General features: G+C 41.5%; 1 long non-coding RNA gene across 1 annotated transcript; it reads right to left on the bottom strand.

Moving 5' to 3' along the window:
• Positions 1-16882: 16882 nt before the first annotated feature.
• Positions 16883-23182, bottom strand: LOC123581957. Its single transcript, XR_006704108.1, has 4 exons — positions 23106-23182; positions 20831-20983; positions 17712-17934; positions 16883-17212 (listed from the first exon to the last, which is right to left on the bottom strand). It is a non-coding gene; the product is annotated as an uncharacterized LOC123581957 (long non-coding RNA).
• Positions 23183-24352: the final 1170 nt, after the last annotated feature.

The following is a 24352-nucleotide window of genomic DNA, read 5'->3' on the forward strand; positions in this document are numbered from 1 at the left end:
GGAAAAGCGCTGTGGTGCTGAGCAATTTGTCCAACTGAAATAGAGAACCTCTAGCTGACTGGGAACCTCTTTGTTCCTCACTGTTTTCCTCAGTTTACCTGTGTGTAAGCTGCAGTGATGATACAAAGTCCCTGCAAGTCTTGATTAGTTTTCCTGCTCTCCCTGGAACCACAGTTTCCATGCATATAAGAAAAAAAAAATTAAACTTTCTTTGCTCAGAGCTGGAGGTACATTGGTTTCTTTAATGTTCTGAGAATGTGGTTTTAAGAAGTATCTTTCCCTTCACCCTTTTCTCCCTCTCTCGTCTGCGACCTCCAGGATGGAAAGGGTATGGTCTTTGTGAAAGGTGAGCGTTTTCAATTAGGACTTAAAATCTTACGTTTGATGATGCATCACCTTGAGTGAAATCCCGAGTATTCTAACGACCCCAGCCAGCCAATGTGGCTGCAAAATGATGATGCAAGAGTCCAGGGGCTCAGCTCTTTGTTATGTGACAGCAGGACTCTGATTGACTGTACCCTTTGGGTTTGAATTCCTCCTCCGCTCTCTGGATATGCTGAAAAATCTTCTTGGGGATTTGAAGTCTTACATATACTGAGACTCCAGAATGAAGTGTTTGCTTATCATCCATTTTTCCCCCCTTTGAAATAGTCTGAGCCTGCATCGTAACCTTAGGTCAAAACTATTCGGGGTGGTGGAAACTCATGATAAACACATGCTTTTGAAGGTTAGAATGCCATCAGTTTAAGAACATCAGATTAACCTTTTTATTTAAAAATTAAAAAAAAAAAAAAAAAAACTCTCCGAAGGGGTAGGAAGACCAAATGTGTGCCTATGTCTATCTATACCTACATGCGTGCATTAATCATACTCGAACACAAAAAGAGAAACGTTTGCACGCCAAAATATATAGACAACTATTTTGCACTATTTTGTGAAGAAATTAATGATATTTTGAATACCTAGCAGTCTTAAAAACACTGTATATTTGTCATCCTTTGCTACAAAGGAAAGAAACATTTCATCCTTTATCTGAAAGTTTGTTTTATTTCTAACAAGAAAGGGAACAATTATATTTTCTTAGAAATGAAGTCGCTCCATTTCATGGAGTAAGCCTCTTGGATAACCATCCCAACATATATTTATGGAATATCTTCAAAATGTAAAAACATTCCCTTTGCTGGTATCATTACTTTGTTTTTTCATGAAAGCTTTAGGCCTTTGTTCCCCTTTTTGGCCAAAGAGGTACAGTGGATGTATAATATTCATTTGTTCCATTAACTTTACTCAGAAGGACAGCCACAGTTTTTCTCGATAAATACACTACACCCATTAGAAAAATCATATCGGTGTTGTGATATCCGTTTGGGGTATTTTTCTTCCCAAGTGGAAGAAAGTTGCCTTTAGTAAGTCTACATCAAAAGGAGCACCTTTAAATTCCCCCTTTATTTTATTTATTTATTTTTAGTATGAAATTTATTGTCAAATTGGTTTCCATACAACACCCAGTGCTCATCCCAAAAGATGCCCTCTTCAATACCCATCACCCACCTTCCCCTCCCTTCCACCCCCCATCAACCCTCAGTTTATTTTTAAGAGTCTCTTATGTTTTGGCTCCCTCCCTCTCTAACCTTTTTTTTTTTTCCCTTCCCCTCCCCCGGTCTTCTGTTAAGTTTCTCAGGATCCACATAAGAGTGAAAACATATGGTATCTGTCTTTCTCTGTATGACTTACAAATTCCCCCTTTAGGTTTCTATACATCTGCTGTTTAGTGGACACGTGGCAAATTACTGTATTAACTGCCTGTACTACAAGGGACCCCTCCCCTCAGCCCAGTGCTGGAAAAATCTAGTTATGATTGAGCTGGGTTTTTGCCCATTGGTGGCCAGTAATAGGGGTGGTGTTCATCAGCAGGGAATTGACACGTTTGGGGCTGTGCATAATGCACAAAGGGTTCGGGGGCCTCGGGTCTGTGGGGACAGTGTATTTGCAAGATTTATTCTGCAGGGAAACTGAGCATCTGGACCTCAACCACCCAGAGGGCAGATACGTGACGTCTGAAGGTGGCATTTCTCAGTATCCATAATCCCACTTGAATGCAAGAGTACCTTTGGCTTGTAGCATTTGGGTAGCAGGTATTAGTGTCCTTAACTTTTAGCTCATTCTCTCCAAGATTATTTTTCACCAAGGGTCAAGGTGTCCATTCACTGAGATGTGCAGTTTTTATACCTTTTGCCTGTAAACAATAGATTTTCCACATGGAAAGAAAGGGCAAATACAATTTGCTGTCACTTTTGACTCAGTGGATAGATGCAGCACGCCGTCTCTATTATTTTTCCTGCAGCTTGTTGGTGACTGTTGCTAGGTAATGCTTTTTCTGCTAAGCATCAGGGATCTAATGGGAGGGTTTGGAGACTAGGTTCCATTATATAATTAGCCCTTGATGCGTTCCAGAATCTCACCTATCTGTGTGCAGGAGAGAGAAAAATGTCCCGGGCCAATCCCCAGGAACAGTTGTGGCCGGACCGTGCAGTGACCGCACAGAATTAAAAAAAGTAGCCTATTCCGGATAACTCAACCCTTGGTATTTTGCTGCGAATATCAACCAGCGTTATTTTCTTGGGGGTTTGCAGCTGGCAGAAAATAGAGAAGTGTCAGAAACACCTGTAGAAATGGGAAAGCTTTGTGGCACCCTCATCCAATGACTACATTATCCTCGGAAAGTGGAGACTTCACAGAAGATAAACAAACAAACCACCCAGGACCTCGGGAAATTTCTGGAGCGGCTCTGGGGTTGTACCAAGGTGTGTGTGCACAAAGGAGGACCCACTACCCTCTGTTGTTTTCAGGGGTGTCCTGAGGGAGCAAAAGGGAGAATGGGGGCTTGTCCTTATTTTTAACCCTGCCAAGACTCTGAAAAGATTTCTTCTGATGAGTTTGTACTAAGAGCCAATCTTCTGACCAGGGCCGAAGATTTGGTATGTAAGTGGTTCTTAGTAGCAGGATGTTTGATATGATGTTATTTTCTATCTCCTATCTGGCCTAAGAATAATGGGCTGGTTTGGTGCTTACCTTGTATGATATGAAAGGAAACCAAAATATACTCCTAGAACAGCTCAGTCATTAATCTCATTAGGTGTGGATGGATAAGATTATTGAGATTAATTGCATTGACTCCAACTCCCAAGATCTGAAGAGTGAAATGAGTTAATTGCAGAGTCACCAGAATTCTTGGCTATGAGCTATTGCTTGTTGTGAGCAACAGTTCACCAGTGTGAGGCATTGTGGGAGGCCAGCTGCCTTCACCTACATTTCTAATGATTTCACCTGGTTCAGAGGTCCTGTGTAAACACTGTTTGTGACCAGGAATTATTCCATGCGAAGTTATCAAAGCAGGACATTATTTTTTGCTCAACTAACCAGTATGTAAATTCACCTCTTTAAACCACTTAAGGAGGGCAGAGAGTATGGGCAAATCTATCCTAGCTGAAGCATAAATTGCGGGAAGGGCCAAGATAAAGTGCAGATGAAATTTTCACGTGCTAAGTGGAAACGCATTTCTCAGGGTACAGAGAATGTGAGAGAGGTGAGCCTACAGGGACGGCAAAACGCAGGGAGGGGCTCCTGGGTGGAGGGATTGAGACTGGGACCCAGGCTTCAAGATTTTTTTTATTGGGGCGCCTGGGTGGCTCAGTCAGTTAAGTGTCCGACTTCAGCTCAGGGCACGATCTCTTGGTTCCTGAGTTCGAGCCCTGCGTCGGGCTCTGTGCTGACAGCTCGGAGCCTGGAGCCTGCTTCAGATTCTGTGTCTCCCTCTCTCTCTGCCCCTACCCTACTCTTGCTCTGTCTCTCTTTCAAAAATAAATAAACATTAATTAAAAAAAATTATTTATTCATGTCCCACTTCATAGCTATTCCCAATAGAGTGGATATATACAACCTCAGGAAGGCCCCACTCAGGGGAGTCGCCCCTGGATAATTTTCACCTTAGAGCCCACAGAGAGTGACTTTGATGGCTTCTTTTCCAGAGAACCTTCTGCTTGTCTTTTGCCAGCACTAAGCACCATAGAACCAGGTGGTTCTTTTGAATTCCTATATATTATTTCCCTATTATTATTATTATTATTATTTGATTCTTTGAATAGAAGGAGCTCTTTTCATAGACATAGGAAGAAAATGCTTTAAGACGTTTTGGAGAGCCTGTGCCCCTGCCTTTGTCTACCCCCACCAAAATAGCCTAAGCCCTATGGCTGGCTCCACACCCACCTCCCTATGTCCTTCTCACCCCTGCCTTGGTTTCCCCAGGATGACCACGTGGCACAGTTACAGCCAATGAGATGTAGGAGGAAGTCCCAGAGGACTGTGTCTCCTCCCAAATATTAAAGGCAATGTCTCTTAATTTTTTTTTTTTAACATTTATTTATTTCTGAGAGACAGAGAGAGACAGAGCAGGAGTAGGGAAGGGGCAGAGAGAGAGAGAGAGAGAGAGGGAGACACAGAATCCGAGGCAGGCTCCAGGCCCTGAGTGGTCAGCACAGAGCCCAATGGGGGTTTGAACCCACGAACCTCGAGATCATGACCTAGGCTGAAGTCGGTCGCCTACCGGACTGAGCCACCCAGGCGCCCCTAAAGGCAATGTCTCTTTAGATACACCTGGGAATGGAGCCGCCATCTTGCAATCTGGAGTGTCAAGTGTGGTAACAAAGTACTACTTTCCAAGGAGTGGAGCAGAGTGATCGGAAGTATCTGTGGGTCTTGTGCTATTGCTGAGTTACCACATTAGGCTGATACTCAACCTTCTTGGATGTGAGGTAAATACAGCGCTGCCTTTCAGTTTTCCTCCCGCTTTTAGTAAGTATTCTCACTCTTATTTAACCCAGCGGTTTTCAAGCTTTAACATGCATCCGAATCATTGGGAGAGCTGGGAAAAAACAGAGAACTCTGGGTTCAGAGTTTCTGATTCAGCAGGTCCGGGTGGGGCCATGAATATGCGTTTCCAACAAGTTCCCAGATGATACTAACGCCCCTGGGCCCGAAACCACAGTTTAGGAACTACTGGCTTAGATGAATTATTCTCTTCCTTTTCTCAGCCACCGTGCATGGCAATGGCTTGTGTCAGCATCAGAAATTGTTAGTGACAGGAAGGGTAAAGCATCCCAGCCCAGGGGTCCCCAGTGTGTGGAATCCTGTTGAAGGTTGGACAGGAGACCAGATGGGCAGAGGGCCCGGTGTATCCATTCCACCTCCGACGAGAATCATTCTGATTTGTTTTATGTTTCACTCCAACATTTGGGAGCCATTGATTGAATTTACTTCCCCTCAATTTGTAGGTAAGGCAAGAGCTGTCACTGAGCCCCCCTCCTCTAACTACTGTTTCCCGATACCCACATAGGTTTCCGTGTGGTGCCCTACCCTGATGGCCTGTCATGGTAGCATTGTCCTTGTGCTCTGTCAGTCGCAGTGCACATTTGTGATAAGAAGACTTGACAACAATTACGGGGGTCTGAGGATGACAGGGAACGGATGGAATACCTAAATGGTGTAGAAGCCTAAAATGTTACCTTCCATTTGAGAGACAGAGGTACGTCATAAAGTTGGAGGCTCCTCGCCTCACCCACAAGAACAGAGCTGGAGTTGCCCTGAAAGTGCTGGAAATGTTGACTTGGGGAGTGCACCTGTGGCAGTTTAAAGCACATCTGACAGGTTCCTGAAAGTGCCGTGGGCAGGGCTTTGAGAAGCCTTGAGTGCAGGCTGAAAGTCTGTATTTATTTTATTTATTTGTTTGTTTTCTAAGTGTATTTATTTATTTTGGGAGGGAAAGAGAAAGAGAGCAGGGGAGGGGCGGAGAGAGACTCCCAAGCAGACTCTGCACATCCGCCTGACACGGGGCTTGAACCCACAAACTGCAAGGTCATGACCTGAGCCAAAACAAAGAGTGGGGCCTTTAACCAATTGAGCCACCCAAGTGTCCCCCCGAATTGATTTATTTTTAATTCCAAAGTCATACTGGACACTTTTCACGGTGACAACGCCATGATACTTAAAACACTGAACAGTAGGCATGGCCGAGCACTCCAATCATCATAGATGCAGATCAGAATGACTGTATACATTGGATAAGCAGAGTGTGAACCCTGGTTATGCTGGAGAGTAGTGTACGAGGTGCAGAAAAAAAAAAAAAAAAAACAAAAACAAACCAACAAACAAAAGAACTTGGGTGCCAGTTCTAGAACTGTTACCAGTTGGCTGTGTGACCTTGGGCAAGCTGCTTTCTCTTTCTGAGCTTCGGCATCTTTATTTGAAAGGGGGAAAAGGCTTTAGACAGCTTCAACTTTCTCTATAATCTCTAATTTTAGAGTTCCCTTGAAAGATAATGGCAAACAGGACTGAGCTATGAGGCTGAGACTGTCATTAAAAGTAGAAAATGCACACGTTCCTGGGGTGTGTGTGTGTGGGGGGGGGGATGGGTTGTGAACTCCTGAGAATTCCCAAATCACCTAAATAGGGTACCTTTCTGCACCACAGGGGGCTTTGTCTCTGACTCCGCCTTCAGTCCCAATCCCCATCCTTTCTGTAGGAGCTCATTCCACCAGTGAACAAGATGCTAACAGAAGAACGGCACCCCATTAACGTTCATAATTATCCCTACTGTTAATCAACAAATCTTAATATGTACTGAAAACCAGCATTTCATAAATATCAGATGTTCCATTGCCTCTATTCAGCATGTGCCGGGTGAATAGAGACATTTCAGCCATCGCTAAAACTGTTACTATTTTAAAGCCAGCAACAACAAATTGGGATGCTATTTATTTGTTAAAAATCCCAAATAAATTAAACCCCTCTTTCTTCATTATCCCTCTGCTAAGTGTGTCTGGGCACCCAGCACTGGCACAAAGTCTGATGCATTATCTGCAGAAACTCCAAGCAAATATTGACAAATATTTCAAGAACTAAGTGTATAAAATCTTAGTCACATCATGTATGCTTCATTAATTTAAATCCAAACCATTAGCTCTATTAGGTCTCTACTTACACTGGTAGAGAAATATTACCGCATACAAATGAACATTTTTCATAGCAATGGGACATATATTATAGCTGTAATTCATTAAACGACTTCCCTATTATCTAATAATGTGAACCTTACTCTCTATCATGTATATTCCACAATCCAAGAGCACTTGGCATTTTGTGAACATGATGTTTATCTTTGAGGTTAACCACAAGATGCAAACTCTAAGGGGGTCTCAGAGCCTGTGCAAAGCCCACTCTGTCTCTTACAACACGACATGTGAAGTAGACTTTTGCTTTTTGGCATTCTTCACTGGTAAGATGAAATCTCAACATAGCGGTTGTCACGTTCATGAATCGTGAAGTCAAATAAAGGTACAAGAGTGATTCAATATTTCAAGAGATCTCAGTGCATTTCTGTGTTGGAAAAAATCTAAACCAAGCGAGAGGAAAGGAGAAGCAGATATGATTGAATCCTTAACAGGCTGGTTAAAATTGTGAGCTCTTGAACCAAATGATTGGAAATCCAGTTAAGCCACATGTTACTTATGTAACTGGAAGCAGGTTGACTTTTCTGAGCCTCAGTTTTCTCATGTATAAAATGGAAAAAAAAAATAACAGTTTTTACCTCATGATAACCGTGAGGCTTAAACAAGATAATACATGTGACGTATTTAGAAGAATCCCTGGTGGGTAGGAAGGTAAACAAAAAATGTTGTTGATCATTATTTACTGTTTCAGCAGACATCGAAAGCACCACTGTAATTAACTGGATTTTATAAAATTTTTGAAAGTTAAAAAGAAAAGTTACCAAAAGAATTGAAGACTAAGCTAAAAGCAGTAAGAATTACAAAAGAAAAAAAAAGAGGAAAAAAATGTCATGGCATATGTAATAAATTCCAGAGATGATTCTGGACATATTTCTAAGCTGGTGATGCACACACAATAAAAGACACCCTTCTGCCCAGTTTAAAATTATTTTTTCAAGTTTATTCCTTAATTTGGAGAGACAGAGAACACGAGTGGGGGAGAGGCAGAGAGAGGAATCTAAAGCACGTTCCACATTGTCAGTGCGGAGCCTGATGCAGAGTTTGAACTCACCAACCCCGAGATCATGACCTGAGCAGAAATCAAGAGTGGGATGCTTAACTGACTGAGCCACCCAGGTGCCCCTGCCCAGTATAATCTAGAGTAAAAGCCGTAAGGTACAATATTAGAAGTGAGAAAGGGAGTGCAATTGTAACTATACAGGAGGTTAAGAAAATTAAGAAGAATCCCACATACAGTCTCATAAAATGGGAAAATATTAGGGAAACTAAAAATGGCCAAAACTGATTCTAGAAAAAAAAATGTATAAACGTCTCCAGGCAATATTTGTTCACCATCAAAGAATAAGGCAGTGAAGGGGCGCCTGGGTGGCGCATTCGGTTGAGCGTCCAACTTCAGCCAGGTCACGATCTCGCGGTCCGTGAGTTCGAGCCCCGCGTCGGGCTCTGGGCTGATGGCTCAGAGCCTGGAGTGTGTTTCCGATTCTGTGTCTCCCTCTCTCTCTGCCCCTCCCCCGTTCATGCTCTGTCTCTCTCTGTCCCAAAAATAAATAAACGTTGAAAAAAAAATTAAAAAAAAGAATAAGGCAGTGAAGTTTATTAAGTGAATTATAGAAAATCTTCAAGGAACAAAGAATTCGTGCTCTATTTCAAAAAATATTTGGGGGAGTATGTGGGTGGCTCAGCCGATTAAGCGTCCGATTTCGGCTCAGGTCATGATCTCACCTTTCATGAGTTTGAGCCCTGCGTTGGGCTCTGTGCTGATGGCTCAGAGCCTGGAGCCTGCTTTGGATTCTGTGTCTTCCTCTTTTTCTGCCCCTCCCTTGCTCTCTCTCTCTCTCTCTCAAAGATAAATAAAGGTTAAAAAATAATAAAAATAAAAAAAAATATTTGGGTGAGAAAAATGGAAGATATGTCCTGAAATTCATTTTGTTATATTAGTGTAACTTTGCAGCTAACAACCACGACATTGCACCATTTCCTACTTCACCATCAATATAGTTGCAAGTGTTCTAAATTAAATTTTAAAAAGATTAAGTTGAAACAAAGATGTCTCGGCGTCGAGAAAGCTATTAAAATAACTTATTGCATGAATAGATCAAAGGGGAAAAACATGATGATCACAGTATATTCTATAATCCATTTGAATTCCGACATCTATTCCTATAAAAAATGCTCAAACTGATTCTAGAGAAGTCATTTCTAAATATGATAAAAAAAAGATCTTGGACCAACCATGAATATTCCCATTGTTGAAGAAACCTTGGATATATTTCCATTAAAGTTAGGGGGACACATTTTATCTTGTAGCATTGAGAGAAAGCATACAAAATTTAAAAAAAAAACACACAAAGATAAATATTTTACAAAGCAAGGAATAAACACATAAACTGTGTGGAAATGACTTTAGGAGTTACTTGATTTATATACAATCAATTATTTTAGAGATTGCTTCATATTAGGCTTCCCAAATAAATTATACATGGATTCATAATTTTTTATATTTTTAAATGTTTTTATTTAGTTTGAGAGAGAGAGAGAGTGCATGCATGAGTGGAAGGAAGGGGCAGAGAGAAAGAGAGAGAGAGAGAGAGAGAGAGAGAGAGAGAATCCCAAGCAGGCTCTGCATTGTCAACACAGAACTGATGCAGGTCTCGAACTCACAAGCGGTGAGATCATGACCTGAGCAGAAACCAAGAGTCAGACGCTTAACCAACGGAGCCACCCAGGCGCTCCCTACGTGGATGCACATAACAGGTCAATAAAGCTCTTATAAGATAAAATATTTTTTTAAAAAATTAAATTTAAAAGACAAAATAACTGCCTTGGGGTAGAGAAGAAGCTTCCAAGCATGACAGCAAAGCCAAAATCAATAAGAAAAAAAAAATCTATTCATAGATTCAGATATGCAAGAACTGACAAGGACTAGATTGAAAGAAATACCCTCAATAAACAAAGGTAAAAGGCAAATGGTAATCCATGAAAATATTTACAATTTGTATGAACAGCATGGAGTTATCATTACTGTACTTGGACAGTATGACAAGACAAAGTTTCATTCAACAGTAGTGTATGCAACGAATTATGCCCTTTCATGTACCTTTCTGGAGCGTTCTTTAGGACTGAGGTATTGCGTAAGACAGAATAAAACCAGGGATCACAGAGATGTGGCACTGCATCATATTTCTGCATTCGCTGTATGGATTACTTTGGTAATCTGCCGAGCCATTCTGGTCTTCTCTTTCTTAATAGCAAAATTTGAATATCCTTTCTTTGGGATTGTTGTGAGGCTTAAAGTCACGTAAGTAAAAAAGCACCTTGCAAAATCCATAGTAAGAGATCAACACCATGGCTGTTGTTATAATGTTATTTTTTAAAATCCATACCTTTTGAATTAAGAATTTTACTTCTTAGACTATTTTCAACAAATGTAATCAAGAATCTATTCAGGGGCGCCTGGGTGGCTCAGTCGGTTGAGCGTCCGACTTCGGCTCAGGGCACGATCTCTTGGTTCCTGAGTCCGAGCTCACGGTCCGTGAGTTCGAGCCCCGCACCGGGCTCTGTGCTGACAGCTCAGAGCTTGGAGCCTGCCTCAGATTCTGTGTCTCCCTCTCTCTCTGCCCCTCCCCTGCTCATGTTCTGTCTCTCTCTGTGTCCAAATAAATACAAACATTAAAAAAAATAAAAAAAAAGAATCTATTCAAAGATAAAGTACTGTCCAAAATGGTAAATTATTGAAATACCTTTGCATAAGTTTTAATGTATCCATGGGATGAATGATGAACTCTTTTAAGCTTTCTGCAAATTAATTTGGTAATATGTAATGAAAACTTTAAAATGTCTGTATTTACAGATCTGGCCATTCTCAACAAAATTTATCCCCTAAAGGTAATATTACTACATGCTCATTGATTTAGTCTATAAAAATGTCCATTGCATTGTTGCTAATATTGTTGATAATAATTGATATATTGTTGATAATAGTGAAAAGCTGAAATCAAATGCCAAATAGTAAAGGACCGTTAAACTCCTACTAGAGTTAACCGCTCGGCAATCTCAGTTGCACCTCAAATTCTTTATGCACAGAAATGAATTTGTCATCTGTCGCATCCAATTTGCGCCACTGTCCTGTGTCTTGGGAGGTGACTCACTGCCTGTAAATCTTTGTTCAAGCTGGAAATGTGGAGGTCATCATGAACTCTTCCTGTTCTCACCTCTGTGTACCAGCACAAGACTTGCCTATGGTTCCCCCGAAATCTCTCACAAAAACAAACTTTTCCCTTTAGCCCCACCACCCCAGTTCAGGTTTCATTCATCTCCTACCTAATATACCAGCACAGTCTTCCAGCTGGTCACTGCCCCAGCTCCTTCACTTATGCTTCTCGTCCCTTCCCTTGCCTCAAATATTTACACTGAAATCAAAGTGATTATTTCAAAACACAAAATGGACCATCTTGGTCATTCTCCATATTTTTTTCGAAAGTTCATTTATTTATTTTCATAGAGAAAGAGGGGGAGAGAGAGTGAGCAGGGGAGGGGCAGAGGGAAGGAGAGAGAGAATCTCAAGCAGGCTCCACGCTGTCAACGTGGAGCCCAACGCAGGGTTCAGGTGAAGAGCAGAGAGAGGGAGAGAGAATCCTCAGGCAGTGCTCAAACTCACAAACCACGAGATCACAAGCTGTGAGATCACAACATGTGAGATCAGGACGCTGAGCCAAAATCAGGATCCGGACACTTAACTGAATGAACCACCCAGGTGCCCTGAAATTCAACCGTTTTTAAGTGATCTCCCTAAGAAATACTAAAAGCCAAATATTTCAAGGGTAAGTTCTACTAAACCGATCCTCATCTACGCAAATTGTTTAGAGTAGAAAAGAGAAAGATCCCAAGTCAGTTTATGAAGCAGGTATAGTTTTGATACCAAATTGGTATCGAGGGAGTATACAAGACAGAAAATTGATAGGTTAATTTCACATCTGTATTAGCATCTCATTTTTAACATCGTGTTTAAAACTGCATCGTAATAAAGTGTTATCCAGGAGTGTGAATAGACAACAAGGTTAAAGAACCCATCGGTGGAATTTGTCTTGTTAATTGATAAAGGTAAAAATGCTTATTATCATTCCAATAGATGTATACACAACATTTGATAAAATTCAACACCTATTCATGATTTATTGGAAATAAAACCTTCAGTAGATGGGAATAGAAGATATCTTCCTTTGCCTCATAAAAGATATCTCTCAAAAATCTATAGCAGTTTTCACAACTGATGAAACATTAGAAGCATGTGCTTTAGTTAAGAACAAGTCAAAGATAGTTGTTTTTACTGGTTTTTTTTTTTTTGTTCATTTGTTTTGTTTACCTATTATACTGGGTGTTTCAGACACTGTAATAAAATTAGAAAAGGAAATAGAAATTATAAGGTTTAGCAAGAAAGATGTTCACATATGATGACTGTCAACTTAGAAGAGCTAAGAGAATATATATATAATATTATATATTGTAACTCAATATTATATATATTACATATTATATAATATAATATATATTATAACTCAAAGAGAATTCAGCAAGTATACTGAATATGCTGTCAACATATGAAAATCAAGAGTGTGAATTTTGCATGAGCAACTGTTCAAAAATAAAGTTGTTTAAAAAGTAACATCTGTGACAGCTTTAAAAGTCACAAATACCAATTTGTAAGACTAACAAAATGTATACTTAATACCTTTATGAGGAACTTATGCAATTATTTTGAAAGTGAACAGAATACCTAAATAAATAAAGATACCATAGGTATGGGTGGGGATATTACCTATGGTAACAGTGGGGCAACTCTCCACAAATTAATACAAGGTGATTCCTTTCAATACGCCAGCAGAATTGTATAACATCAGACAAACTGATTCTAAAATGTATATGGAAAAATTACAAAAAGGAAATACAACAGGAACGTTCTGAAAATTTTGAAGAAGAATAATGTAAAGAGACTCCCATAATCAAATAGGAAGACTCTTTATAATGCTATTGGTGTATTTTTTACAAGTCAGGCCATTATATTAGTAGAATAGAATAGGGAACATAGAACCAACATACGTTTGTATACTGACAATGTATTTCACAAATATTAGAACTTGGTGCATGACGATGATGGGATAAATTGGCAAAGAAAGAATGGGCCCTTCCAGGCATGCACATGGAAATACGAATGTGCATAATAACTCTGTGGAGAGCAAATCAGCAAAGTCAAGTGTAGTTTAAGATGTAAACAATCTGGGGAGGCTCAGTCAGTTAAGTGGCTGACTTCGGCTCAGGTCCACGATCTCACGGTTGGTGAGTTCAAGTCCCGCATGGAGCTCTCTGCTGTCAGCACAGAGCCCATTTCAGATCTTCTGTACCCCCTCCCCCTGCCCTTCTCTCGCTCACACTCTGTCTCTCAAAAATAAACATTAAAAAAAAAAGATGGACACAATCTAGGGGCGCTTGGGTGGCTCAGGCGGCGAAACATCTCCAAACTCTTGATTTTGGCTCAGGTCATGTTCTCACACTTCACAGGATGGAGCCCTGCGTCAGGCTCTGCACTACCGAGGTGGAGCCTACTTGGGATTCTCTCTCCTCTCTCTCTGTCCTTCCCCAGCTTGCATGTGCATGCTCTCTCTTCCTTAAAAAAAAAATGTACACAGTCTGTGACCCATAGTTCTAATGCAGGTATCTGTGACAGAAAAGCTCTCCTATACGTGATCAGAAACATGCACTGAGATATTTGTTAAAAAGCATGATTTCAAACAGCAACTTACCTGCCCATGAATAACAAACAGAATAAGCTACGAGTCATGATTCATTTATAAGGTGGAATATTTCACGCATTTAAGGGATTTAATGATTTCTTATTTTGAAACCTATTTGATGACACTAACAGATGAATAAAATACAGATGGCTCTAAAATTTTACCTGTAATGATGTACAATTGATTGTAATTGATGTATAATGTACAATGTATTAATTGATGGCTCTAAAGTTTTAACTGTAATGATGTACAATTGATTGTAATTGACGTACAATGTACAATGTATTCATTGATTAATTAAATCTTGTTCTCTTTGTGTGTGTGCATGCACAGAATTTACTCTAGAGTCTTTGGGCGATGCATGGCCCTGCAGACGCCCTGGTTGCAGACTTACGTCCTCCGGAAGTGTGAAAGAAGAAGTGTCTGTTGTTACAAGCCACCTAGTTTGTGATAATTCATACATTAGCCACAGGAACTAATATGTTGCCCAACAGGCAGAAACGCAGTCCTGAATATGCACTTCGGGAGCGGTGTGTGAGTTCTAAAGGGTGGAAGTTAAGTCAAAGGGGGAGTTGCATAGGTCTTTGGCATGCTAGCGTTGACTCTTTGGGAAAATAAACCCGAATGGGAACGCCCAGAACAATTGGCTGAAATAAACCCATCAAGAGACAAGACAGCCGCTTCAAGCCGAAGATGGGAGGAAGCAGCCCCCTCAGCCAAACTGAGAATGCTTGAATGCTCCCACTGGACAAGACCTATGTGTGCACACAGAAGTTTCTAGAAGGAAATAAATACTCCATAGGAAAATGGTTGTTGGCGGACCTTAAAGAATCGGGAAAGGTGGTGGTTCTCATATCTCTGTGACTTGAAAGGCATAGAACTTTTGTTTACTTTTTTCCTCCCTTTTCACATCTTCGTTCTTATACATTGTGACCACAGTGGTCATTAGGCTGTTCCGAGGAAAGTTTTGCCCTTGATTCTGAGTGTGTGTGCGTGTGTGTGTGTGTGTGTGTGTGTGTGTAGACACATGTGAAGAGTGTGATCTTTAGAGTCAAGGAACGTTCCACCACAAATTAATGCAATGGATACCAATCTCAGTCCACAAATCAAAGTTTGCCAAATAGAGGAAATCTAATTTTTTGCATGAATCAACTTTATTTCAAACATAAGCTCCCTTTCCCCTAGACTGGGATATCTAATGTCAGTCATTCTTAGAGGTCTTTCTCTCCTCCCTCTCATCTACAGTACTGAAATAAGGACAAGCTTCCAGAATCTTCTGTAATGTCACAGACCAGGGACGCTCTTTTATCAGCCATGGGCCCAGCCACTCTGCTGTTGCTGAGAACCTCCTTGCTCCAGCCTGAAGGATATCTTCAGGTTTGTTGGCTCCCTGATGCTTTCCTGTGTTGTCCAGGGCACCGGGGTAAGAAACGTGTCACCATTCTCCCTGAGGTGTGCCCAAGAGCAGGACACAGACTTCCATTCTCCAGAACCCACAAGCCTTTTTTATTCCCCCAGTCTTTGGGAGACTCTTTTCGGTAATTAAAATCTTTCCCTGGGGCAAAATCCCCCATGCTTCTCTTTCCCAGATACTTAATATAATATGTTCTGTAGCTTAAATTTTTTGGAAAGGAAATGCAGGAATGTTTTCTGCCCCATCTCACATTTCAGCAGAGACCAGGAAACCTAGAGGCTGGGTCCTGCTTGAGTGAACTGAGCAAGAGAGAAAATGCAGGGAGAAAAAAGCATTCGCTAAACATCCTGGACAAAGCGTCCCTATGGACGTCAACCTCAAACTGATTTTTTGCTATTACCTTGCGGTGGGCATTCAAAGTCAGGGGAGGAGGGAAGTGAAGATCTTCAAAAAGCTTAATTTGCGGGGCGCCTGGGGGGCTCAGTCGGTGAAGCGTGGGACTTCTGCTCAGGTCATGCTCTCATGGTTCGTGAGTTCGAGCTCCGCGTCGGGCTCTGTGCGGACAGCTGGGAGCCTGTATTCTACTTCGGATTTTGTATCTCCCTCTCTCTCTGCCTCTCCCCTGCTTGCATTCTCTCTCTCTCTCTCTCTGCCTCTCCCCTGCTTGCATTCTCCCTCTCTTTCTCTCAAAAATAAAGACATATGTAAAAAATTAGAAATTTGCTATTAACACTGTAACCTTGAAATAGAGATCCAAGTTCTTACTTTCAACTTCCTGGCCGGCTGGGTCTCCACCGTCAGACACATTCACGCGTGCACCGGTTCCTCTGAAGGAGCACAGTGGGCCTGCGTGCGAGCAGAAAGGCAAGGGAAATGCATCTGTATGGCACTGCTCGTCCCCTATTAAGAGGACGTTCGTGAATGCCAGGGGATCTCAATGTAGCTTGTCTGCCACGGATCTGGAGAGAGTTTTCCTTAGGTAAAGTTGCTAGGTTCATTGGGCTCCCAAGGGGAAAGGAGGCTCCGTGACAATGACATTTCTAAAGCTCTGTGCTTAGCAGAACATGACAGCTTCACTCCACCTTCACCCATTCAGTGACATAATCAATGATAAAAACCTCGGAGACGTCGTGGTGCCGCAGAAATACAAAGAGAATAGTCCCCTTCTCTGGGTGAGCCCCCCATGCCATGCAAAACGCACCTGAATATCATGCGGTAAAAATCTGGAGTGGCACCGTATCAGTTTCATTTATGGGTCTTTGAGGGTGGTCACTCAAAGGAACCGACCAAAGGTGACATTTTTCATTAGCTAATATTTTAGCTAGTCTGGGAAACTAGCTTCATTGTCTTCACCTCTCTTTAACTTCCGGGGGAAATGGGTAGCCTCAACCAAAGATTTAGCCTTAACTATCTTTTTTTTTTTTCTCTTTATCTTCCAAATGTATATCTCCAGGTAAAACCTCTTTCCCGAGGCTCAGCAGTTTGCCTGAAATACCCATCTCGAGTCAATACGTTGTCTCAGTGCATGATATTATAAACTTCCTTCATGAACTGATTTCTCCCCAGATGTCTTGCTTCTTTTGTTGACTTCAGTTTGGTTAAATAGAGCGCCATCCACCTGATCACTCGAAGTAGAAAATAGACTGCAGACTTCCACTCCGAACTCATTTTTTTTTTCTCTACTCCTTTTTATTAGCGCTGGGTTTATCTTACAGTTTTGGGGAAGCTTTTGGCTCAGCAGAGTACAATAAGAATTACATTTCGCATCATATCACGTCCAGATACATATCTGAAGTCAAAGTTTCACAAAATAATAATAGCCCCCACTTTGTGTAGGATGCATTAATAATTTACCGTTCTATCCTGCTGTATTCGATTTCACTTCTTTTTCAAATGCTGGTCGTGCTCCACTAAATTGATTTTAGAAGGCATTAATGCGTTGCAACCTGCAGTTTGAAAAACAAAGTCAAATGAAACCACAGAACATGGGCTTTATAAGGAAATAAATGTATAACATTTGCTAAAATATGTAATACCTAGTAGATCCTAGACGGCTGTTAGTTGAACTTTCAATGACATTTTTTACCCCTCGATTTTATTTACTTTGTTAACGCATCTCCTTGACTAGCCTCCCTCCATTTCTGAATGTTTATACCCTACACATATTTCCACACATGCATGCTATCTCTTCCATTAGACTCCAATCGTTGGTTGAACTGGAAATGATGGGGAAGAGATTGTATCCTCATGGGAAATCCATATGACGTTACCCCACCTCTCTATCCACAGAGCACTTTCCACACCCTGAAAGATCCATGGATAGAAAGCCATGGTGAGTTCCTCTGTGTGTCCTTGATAGCTTCTGGTCAGATCCTTTATGAGACTCAGTGCTTAAGAAAGACACTTGAAAGGAAGTTATTAATAGGGTTGGCAAACTAATCATACCCGCTCCCAATGGGGCAAGATAAGGCAATATGACTCTTTCGAACTTGTTTGATCACAAACTCTTAACTCTTCGAGCAGTAACTTTCCAAATTGTGGTCACACGTGATACTAAGTATGAGCAGACTCAGTACAGGTCTATTGTGTGTTATCGGCACAATCCCAAGACCAGTTAGAAAGATCCGTCCAGACATGGCTTTTAAATTCTTTCTTCATGTAATAAGTCCTGCTCAAAGGGAAAAGAAAAACAAAACAGAAAAGGGAGACATGACAATAAAATCAAGATAGCTGAGATACATATAAATATATATATATGTGTAATTATAAACAATTGTGTAATATAATAGATATTCATATACATATAATATACAACATATAATATAATATATATCATGAGTTACTCCCCCTATTATTAGCATTATGTTTGTGACATATTGAATTATAATTGCGAGCACTGATCTTTAGAAATCTTTGCTTTCATAGCCCCTGAAGTAATTTGATAAAACACCGTGCTTTTTCACTCAGTACAAATATTGGCATCTAGAACCTTTCATCGTATGTGTAAATGGTTTCAAGGGATGGAATTCTGCAGATTTTTATAAATGATATGGTTATGTCACACTTTTAAATACATCAAATGACATCTAAATACCATAGTAATGTGAAACTCACTAAAAAAAGAAATACACAAACATACTTTAAGAAAACATTTAATGATTTGTATGTGTTTCTCTTTCCTTCTTAAACTCCTGTTTTTATTCTTGCCCCACAGTGTCATCCTAATGTATTATAATTATATATTTGAAAATTCCTTATTAGTCACTCTATTATACATATCTACAACAAAATATGCATATGTGGTAGGTATGCATATATAAAACCATTTTAATATGTTTTGTTTCCTGTGAATGTAATGATTACCCACTTTTTTTTTCTGGATTGGGATATTACATTATTGTTAGTACTCAATCTATAAACAGCATAAATAGATGATAAATTCTGACAGTGGTTAAATACAAGTGAAATTTTATTGGAATTGGACTTCGTAGTTAGGCAAATCATGCCCAGATTCTTTGTAGGCATTAAGGAAAGAGAGGGCATGTACTGGCAAGAACTGGTCTATCTGGAGCTAGCATTATTTTTTTTTAATATGAAGTAGAAATTATTAAAGCTTTTATAGGACGAAATAAAGTGACAATTGACTGTAATTCATATAAATATTTAATGATAATAGTTAAAAATTAGTTTTTAATAACTCCTTGAATAACACAAAGAATATGAAATGTATCACATAAAATTTTTATCTGAGATTTTACCAGTGTCTTTGGAAAACTTGGTAGTCCCATAAAACACTGGGGTTACTGTGAAAAGTTTCAATCATTCCCTACTCTGCTTATGCTGTTTTGAAGGAGCTTTGCTTTTGAGCTGTTGACTTGCCTTAAGAATTGGGCAGAGAGAGGGGGAACTGCTTACATTTAGATATATGAAAAGTAAAAAGCAAATCTGAACATTTCATTTTTCTTGCTGATGCTCTCTTTAATTTACTTTAAAAAAAATGTTTACTTGTTTCTGAGAGAGAGAGACAGAGTATGAGTGGGGAGGGGCAGAGAGAGAGAGGGAGACCCAGAATCTGAACCAGGTTCCAGGCTCCAAGTTGTCAGCACAGAGCCCAAGGTGGGGGCTTGAACTCGTGAACCATGAGATCATGACCTGAGCCCAGTTGGACACTTAACTGACTGAGCCACCCAGGCGTCCCATTAATTTACTTTCTTGCGCTGCTTTGACACATGCCAAGTAGTGGAAGAATCTAAATCTTTCTAGTAGGCTAATGAGTTATGGTAGCTTGATTATAATCACTGGAGAAGGTTTCCCTTTGCTGGACGCATAAAGATTTTCATTCCATGGGACATTGAGCCACACTAACTCCAGGGATGGTTGAAGTGGATGCCTTTTCTTTATAAAGTAGAAGAACAAACATTCAAGACAGTTCTTGAACAAATTATTTTTTCTAAAGAGGCTACATGGAAGGCGATTAATTCAAAATTGATTTCCTTAAATCGACTTATAGTCATATACTTGCTGTAAATCCTTTCTTTTCCACGAGTAACCAGGGAAAGTGATTCAAACCAAACTTTAGGACAAATGATTCTTCTTGGTGATAAAGAATTGGTGTTGAATAATTCCTCCTTTACTATTTTAGGGAGTGCCGGACAATTCTAAAAGTTTCTAGTTGTGCTCTAGTCCATAACTTGACATATCTTCCTGGAGCTCCAAGAAGATCTCTGAACACCTATAACCATGTTTATATGTGAGTGTATCTTTTTTGTGGGGTATGAGGTCACGTCTTTTATCAGATTCCAAAGTAATGTGCGACCCCAGGAAAGTTTAAGAATCACTGCATTAGAGTTCTCTTCCTTGATTCCTTGATGCAATCGCTAAAACTAGATTACAAAAAAAAAATTTTTTTAAGTAAAATGAAAAAAAAAAGAGTGAATCAGTACATCAATATTTTAAAAGTACATGTGTGACGAGTTAGGGGCAACAAAATATTCACCAAGTAAAGTGACATCTTAGAGTCTAACTCTGAAAGTCTTTACCAAAGGAAGAAGATGCTAGGTTTCACGTGCGGAATTTCAAGTAGAAACATGCCTTAGAGGATGCATGTTTACCTACAATATTTAAGTATCGTTCTTCAAGCCAATATCCTGCCTTCTTCTTTGAAAAAAAAAATCTCCTTGTAGAAGAATTAATAATGATAATGCCAACAGCTATGTTTAATGATCAACTACGATGTTTCATCCACTTCGCAAACAGACAAAAACTCCCCTCCCCGACAGCTGCTGCGTTTTAAGGCATGGGACAAATATGGTCCAGAGACTTGGAGCGAGTTGCCCAAGGTCCCACAGCCAGCAGGTGGCGCACCTGAGCTTAGAGCCCACATATGCGTGGTCCTCGGTTCCATCCCATCTTATTTTGGTGGGATGACCGCTGGACACAACAACTAGTGCCTCCAGAGATGACAGCCATGAATACTGTTCCAACCTTTCAAGTGGCTCTTGAAAAACCTGGAAGCCCGGACCAAAAGGACCAAGAAGTCATAGTGAGTGTCCCCTGTGACCCACCTTGTCTGAGCAGAGTTGTGCTTTTTCTGCGTACTTATCATTACGTTGCTCTGCCCCCTATATTTCCTTGACTCCTTGCACCTGGCAGGTATCCTCCAAATCAAAGGGGCTTTCTTGCATTGACTCGCTTATTTCAGCATGACTGCTGTGTCTCTAAAGAAGATATATTCGACACGAATGAGATTTTCTTCCTCCTCGGGTCTCTCTCCCACATTGAGTTATGTCTCACATTCATTTCTCCCTCTGCTGCAGTATATTATGTCTCCCAAATTCTCATTTGTTTTTAGACATCTCTACCTGGAGTGTCCAGTCTCTTAAGCTTGTCATCTTGTTTGTATTCTACATGTCTTAAAGCTCTGAGGGATTTTACCTCTTAAAAGCTCAGTCCATCGGCTCGTGGGATCCGAGCGGCATGTCTGATCAAAGCAATTGGCATTCAAATGATTCTAGAAACTTCCTAACCTCTCCTCCTCTGAAGTTAAAATAATGAGTGGAAATCAGTTAGAAGCAGATGTTTTATTTGCATTTTCATTTGTAGCAGCTTAAACTGGTTTGTCTGGGTCATCCATTTAAATGGGAATTATTCTTAATGAAAGCAAATTTAACTTTGATAAGGTAAGCAATACCCGACACGCTATTGGTTGGGTATCTTCTGAATTCCCAGTGCATATTTCCAAGTTTGGAAATTTGGCCACAAAGCAGTGGCTGAAACCTGTTTTAAATAGTCCAATTGGGCATCAGTTGATAAGTAGCTTCACTTGAGGGACGTAGCCTTGTATTTATTTGGGGGCTGCGTGTCACATACTTGGGGATATAAAATGTTAATCAAAAGCTTTAGTATTTACACAGATCACACAGTTGCTATTCTATGCAAGTGCTGAAGGTCTCGGGCGAGACGTGGTACCTCCTATCTAAATGCTCGGTTCCTTGAGGACAGGAGCCAAACCTGATGCATATTCATTTCTATTACATTTAGCCCAATGCTTAGTATATGTTAGAGCAGAGATGCTCATGGGCTGAGTGAGTGGATGTAGGCTCCCTTCCATAAATGATAATAACATTCTTTTTTAAATTAAAAAAAATTTTTTTTTAAAGAGAGAGAGCAAGCGGGGGAAGGGCAGAGAGAGAGGGAGAGAAACAGAATTCTAAGCGGGCCCCGCGTCATTAGCGCAGAGCCCGATGCGGGGCTCGAACTCATGAACCATGAGATCATGACCTGAGCCCAAATCAAGAGTCAGAAGCTTGACCGACTGAGCCACCCAGGCGCCCTGAGAGTAACATTCTTGGCAAACCGTCCACAAGGCATGTACATTTCCTGCAATGGAGACTTCCTTCCGTGGTATTTGATCGGCAGGCCCAGATTCTGGCTCATCTCGTCACCAGTTAGATGGACACCATCTGTCTCACAGATGGTGTCCACAGAGGGAGGTGGTTGCAGACGCCTGTATTTCCTAAAACCAAGCCTCTCCTCCTGGATAATTGAAGCCTCACAACTCTGACCCGGACTGGGGCGGGGGGGGGGGGGTCCTTGGAAGGTGACGTGTGGCTTGTCACAAGCCAAGAGTGTAGCTGGGCATCTGCTGGGCAGGCATGCCTGGGAGCTGACGGCCATCTTCACAAAGGTAGATTCAAAGAGCTGAGGTGATCCCAAGCAGCAGCTCCAGGGAGACCAGAAAGAGGGAAGAAGAAATATCGGGGGACCAGGAAGGTGGGAGCAAGTTGCTCCAGAGGCCAAGTGGGAGAGAATCCCAGAAGTGAGGAGACCCACTGAGAACTCAGCTCCAGAAATGCCCGGATGAGACGGTCAGGTCACCCGGAGAGATGACGGCCGATGCCGAATCTCAGCCCTATGGGTTTCAAAGACCCGGTGGGGAAACGACGAAGAAAAGAAAAGCCCAGCAGTAAATGTCACAGCCCACCACACGTGCCTCACCGTCACTCCAAAGCAGTGAGCAATTTCTGTTTCTTTTCGTGGGGATACTTGAGTTTACCACTGGCAAGACGCCTCTCCTTTAAACCACACCCCCAGCACCCACCCCCCCCCCCCCCCCCAGCGAGCAATTTAGTTGTACAGACATAAACCCAAACTCCCTTCCCGAGATGAAGACATGGCTCAAAGGGGAAAAAGAAAAAAAGAAAAAAGAAAAAAAAACCAAGACAAAACAAAACTTCAGAATGGAAAAGGGCCAGGGTCACCTGGAGGCCAAGCAGCTGCTTCTGGAAAACAGTGGGGAGGATGCGGAGGGGCGGGGGGCAGGCATCGTGTTCCACTCACTCCTCCGCTGTGCCCGGAGCCCCTTGGAGAGAGCTGGCAGCGGCTTGCCCGACTGACGCCCTGACACGGTGGTCTGGAGGTACCACTTCCGGTCCCGTGACAAAATATGGTGGAGGGTTGGTGAGAGGGCCAGGCCCCCTGCCTGGCCCCACGCCTGATTTGGATTCGCCACCTCGAGGACTCTCCCTTTGTAAGCGCTCCGCTCTCAGCACGAAGACTCAACTCCCCTTGGAGGTGCCATTAGCAGAAGCCAGGGTGATCCTCTTTCAAGAGGCTACTTGGGTAATGGATGGTGATACATGAGTGCCCATGCAGGAAAAGAGAAAAGAAAAGAAATAACAGCGTGGGCCCTGTGAGTGAAGCCGAAAAGCATGTGTGGACTTGTGTGAGGCACCCCTTTGGGGGCTCCAAGACCCTACAAAAACAGCTGACATCGGAGATAATAAATACCCAGGCAACACAATGATACAAACACTAGGATTAGCTAGAGCCATGCGAGCAAAGAACCGCGGCATGCTTACTAAATGTTAGCTCTTATTAATAACCTTGCGCTTCTAAGGAAATTTAAAATGATACACACAGAAGCTAAGAACGGCTGGAAAGTTACAAGCAAAGATTCCACTGAGCACGCGCTCTGAGAAATGTGCTGTTGTCAACACGGCAATTGTACAGAGTTGGCCCGTACTGAAGAGATACTGAGAAACAAGTTTCTAGTTTGCCAGTAAAAAATATATGCCACTCTGAGATACGACATTTTTGAGAGAAAACGTTCAGCTCCTCGGGGATCCACCGTGAGTGACCTGACCAGGCTTCCGCCCCGTTTCTCCTTCCTGCTCTGCACAGCTTGCTTACCTGATGTGGCCCCCACTCCTGGGACCCACCGCCATGTTTTTTGGCCAGTGTCCCCAAAGCCAGCCTTCTTCTGACCTGATTTCAAGGTCAAGGAATGCCTCTGATTCCAATTTTATGGGTCCTTGGTTCTCAAAATGACCTTTGTAGCTCTGTAGTTAACAGCTTATTAATCTTCTTATGTCTTCTCGAGGATTTTGTTTGCTTCTTTTTTTTTTTTTTCCTAAGGCACCTATAAATGGAAAGTAGCCCACTGTACCTTCATTCTTTTAGGTACGCTATTTTTTCCACTGTGACTACTGCCACTGCCACCGGTAATATGGTATTATTTAGAGGGCCAACTGCAGGCAAAATCGACTAAAACGTGCCTTTGCCTGGGTTCCTTTCTGACGTTTTTC

This window comes from Leopardus geoffroyi, chromosome B3 (assembly GCF_018350155.1).
Source record: "Leopardus geoffroyi isolate Oge1 chromosome B3, O.geoffroyi_Oge1_pat1.0, whole genome shotgun sequence".
NCBI lineage: Eukaryota > Metazoa > Chordata > Mammalia > Carnivora > Felidae > Leopardus > Leopardus geoffroyi.